This window comes from Tachyglossus aculeatus, chromosome 5, assembly GCF_015852505.1.
Source record: "Tachyglossus aculeatus isolate mTacAcu1 chromosome 5, mTacAcu1.pri, whole genome shotgun sequence".
NCBI lineage: Eukaryota > Metazoa > Chordata > Mammalia > Monotremata > Tachyglossidae > Tachyglossus > Tachyglossus aculeatus.
Genome location: NC_052070.1, coordinates 97617516 through 97621763, shown reverse-complemented (window position 1 = coordinate 97621763; position 4248 = coordinate 97617516). Strand labels below are relative to the sequence as shown.

Sequence of the window (4248 nt, the reverse complement as noted above, 5' to 3'; positions counted from 1 at the left end):
CCCCAGAAAAAGAGAGGTGGTAGTTGAAGCAGAGTTGAAATGAGAGGAAGAAAGAGAGAAGGGAGGAAGAGAGAGAGAGAGAGTCAGAGAACATGCCCTAGCTACTCTTTGTAGTCAAGGTCATGCCTAGTATTGTACTTAGAACCCAGGAGGTGTTTGCTAAATGTTGCTGCTGCTAATGATGCTGATAATGATGATGATGATAATGATAAAGATGGCCCAGCTGACAGTGAGGGTCCTACCTATGCTTACAGACTTGGCTGAAAAGATCTATGCGAAATGACAACCCATTCCACACTGCCCTCCCTTAGAGATCATCTCTAAGCAGCGTGGCTTAGTGGAAACACCACGGACTTGGGAGTCAGAAGTCATGTGTTCTAATCCTGACTCTGCCACTTGTCACCTGTGTGACTTTGGGCAAGTCACTTAACTTTTCTGTGCCTCAGTTACCTCATCTGTAAAATGGGGATTGAGACTGTAAGCCCCAAATGGGACAACCTGATTACCTTACATCTACCTCAGTGCTTGACACATAGTAAGCACTTAACTAATATCATCATCATTATTATTATTATCTCTGCCAGGCTAATGGTTTTACCAGTTGCCAGACTGCCCCATTTCTCCCCCAGTCCACCCCTGTTCACCTTGCAAAAGGCAAAATGATACCCCACCACTCCCAGACCCAGCTCCATTTGAACCTAGGCAGGGGAATCACTGATACTGCTCAAGAACACTGGGCATTGAGAGCTAGGTGGGACAGAGACTGCGTCCCACCTGATTATCCTGTGTATCTACCGCAGTGCTTGCCACACAAACACTTAACTCCCACAGCTAATATTATCACATCTTGCTTGTTACATAAGGGATACATCTTAATGGGATCATATATTTGCCACTTTGGGGAAGCACGCCAAGGACATTAAAACTGAAAGTATTTCTCTGGAGGATCTATCACCTCTCCAGTTGATAGAGAGATGTTGAGATCCCTTTCCAGGTCTGTGTGGACCAGACCAACAGGTCTAAGCTCATTGTGGGCAAGGAATATGTCCATTTATTGTTATAGCATATTCTCCCAAGCACTTAGTATAGTGCTGTGCACACAATAAGCGCTCAGTAAATATAATCAAATGAATGAATATTTAAGCCTTAGAAGCTCATATTTAGAGGGAAGTAGAGCAGGTGAGGGGGTTTAAAATAAAAATACTGGAAATCAAGGCTTCTGGTGCCATATTCTAGACTGTGAGCCCGTTGTTGGGTAGGGACCATCTCTATATGTTGCCAATTTGTACTTCCCAAGCACTTGGTACAGTGCTCTGCACACAGTAAGCACTCAGTAAATACTATTGAATGAATTAATGAGTATTCCTGTTATTCCTCCTGGTCATAGGACAGACCAGCCAATAACTGGACTACTTATATCAAACTGGATAACTGCTCACCCTAACTGCGGGGGAAAGGGAGAACTGCCCCAACAGCTTTTTAACTGGACTCTCAGTCTCACTCATTCCAGATATTGGGCCAGACCTGAGACTTTACCATCAGGGCTGAAAAAACTCCATATGGTTAGCTTCTGGCCAGTTAACTCTTTGAAGCCTGTCTTCTCCCCATCCTTATCCTTCACTTCCATACTATCCCCATTCAACCCTGCAGGCAAAACAAAATGTTGGCTTCTGAGTACTTAGTACAGTGTTCTGCACATTGTAATCCCTTAATGAATACTATTACTGCATTTCAGACTTGAACAGCCAACAAGCACTTTAACAGGCTGTAGTCTTTTAAAATATCTTTATTTCTTCCCACCACAAGCAATGAGCTATTGCTCCCCCAACATATTTCCTCCAGCTTCCTGAGGTCTTTTTGAAGGATTCTTTCTACCTACTCACCGCCTGGATCTATAATCAGGAGCTGCAGAAATTGTTGGCACTCTTATCAAGTACTGCTATATTGCAGCAATTATTCCTACTTAGACTGTGAGCTCTATGTGGGACCTGATTATCTTGTATCTACCCCAGCACTTAGTACAATTCTTGGCACATAGTAAGTGCTTAAAAATGCCATTGTTATAATTTAAAGTGATGCAAGAAAAGTGCATTTTACCAATGTACTCTGTGGGACAATGATAGTGTCTCATTTATCTACCCCAGTGTTTAGTTTGGTGCTTGGCACATAAATAGCATTTAAGAATTATTATTATTATTATTATTATTACTAACGAGGTTTAAAGTCTCTTCCATGCTTTCTTGTCTTATAAGTCATTTCTGACTCATAGCAGATGCAGCTCTCCCAGAACACCCCACTCTCCATTTGCAATCTGTCTGGTAGTGTATCCATAGAGTTTTCTTGGTAAAAATACAGAAGTGATTGACCATTGCCACCTTCCACACACTAAACTTGAGTCTCTGCCCTCGACTCTCTTCCATGCTGCTGCTGCCCAGCATGGTTGAGTTTTGACTAGTAGCGGATTGCCTTCCACTCGCTAGCTACTGCCCAAGCTAGGAATGAAATGGGTAGGCCTCGGCTTGACTCTCTCTCCCGTAGCCGAGACTGGTAGAGTACTGGAAACTCTCCAGGTGTGACACTGAGAGAGGCCTCCATGTTGACCAAGAGAAAATGATGTTAATGTTATATCCTGAAAGGCCTGAATCTACTGTGAGAAAAAATGAATCTCTTTGAATGATAAAGAGAGCAAAAATGCACTCTGCTCTCTGAATCTGGTCCTCCATTGAAGAGGCTTGGGGTCAACATGTTTTCATCACAGAATGGTGATGTTTACCACCAAATTCATCCAAAGCTGCATTTCAACATTCTGCTTAAGAGAAGGCAGTTCAGATTGGAACCAATACTGTCCCTGCTGGAATGACAGCAGTAGATGGGGCCAAGACAAGTGTTCCCTATCCAGATTCTCCCCTCATATTAGTGAATTTTGGCAAATTCTCCACCTCAACCTTTTTGTTTCTATTGTATGAAGCACTTGCTATGAGTCAAGCACCATTCTTTGCACTGGGGTAGATACAAGTTAATCAGGCCAGATGTAGTTCCTGTCCCACGTTGGGCTCACAGTCTAAGTAAGAGGAAGAACAGGTATTGAATCCTCATTTTGCAGTTGAGGAAACTTAGACACAGAAAATTAAGTGACTTGCCCAAGTTCATACAGCAACCAAGTGACCTTGTTTCCTTTGGTTTCTCTAATTCTACCCCTCTAGACTGTAAGTTCTTTGAAGACAGAAGTGGTGTTTATGCTGTTTTACTCTCCCAAGTGTTTAGTGTAGTGTTCTGCCCACAGCAAGCACTCAATAAATACCACTGATGGACTGATTGATTGTACCAAAAGGGACCCTGAATAAGGGTCATATTATACCAACATTATTACTATCCTCAAGAGAAACCCTGCATCACCATACTTTCAGATGACCTACCGCCCCAGAGACCTGGAAGCGGAACTGGGATATTGGCTACCAAGTGCCTTGAGCTCCTTGGAAGGAAGGAGGGAGCAAGATTCCAGCAATTGGACCACTCCATGAAACAAGGGTTTCCTCTTTCTTCCAGAGTCAGTCTCCAAGGCCCAGGTGTCTGTAGAAGTCCCCCATCCTTGTGCCCACCTGTGGCTTTAGCAGAAAGATGAGTGCTTCCTTATTGGATTCATAAAGGGTTAATACAGTTCCCTTGCCTTTCATCTCCCTCCTCCCCACAATCAGCCAACCTGGCTTTTCATCAAGCAATTTGGGCCAGGTGATGTGCAGTATGGGGCCTGAGGAGCATGCTGTGAGACTTCAATAAGTCTCTCTGAAGGACTACCTTCCTGCTGTGAGAGGCCAGTGCGATTGTCACATGTTTTATCCAAATATGTGAGACTCCCTATGGTAAAGGGCTTAGGCTAGGGCCACAATAGACCACTCTCTAATATCAAAGTACTTCCTGTGGCTCAGACCAGGCCTAGTTCTAACCCTGGGTTGGCTAGTGTTTTGGAATTTTGACCCTGGGATCAGATAACTGCCTGGGTCAGCCATAGCTGAACTTTGCCCCACAGAGGACAGTGACTATAACTTTGCAGGAACCAAGGGACTTTGACATTCTTTGTCCTCCTAAGAAAGGGACATCACACACCATTGAGATCGAAGTCTGGAAGAGATCATGATCATGATCCAGTTTTTAGTTTTGTACACATAGCGCTGTCCTTCTTTCTCAAAGGTGATGCCAGTGATAGAGAAGTTAATCAATATATCAAGCAATCCACAATACAGCACATAC

General features: G+C 43.6%; 1 non-coding gene across 1 annotated transcript; it reads right to left on the bottom strand.

Annotated features, from left to right (window-relative positions):
- Positions 1-2450: 2450 nt before the first annotated feature.
- On the bottom strand, positions 2451-2588 carry LOC119929154. The gene has a single exon (XR_005451293.1). It is a non-coding gene; the product is annotated as a small nucleolar RNA SNORA7 (small nucleolar RNA).
- Positions 2589-4248: the final 1660 nt, after the last annotated feature.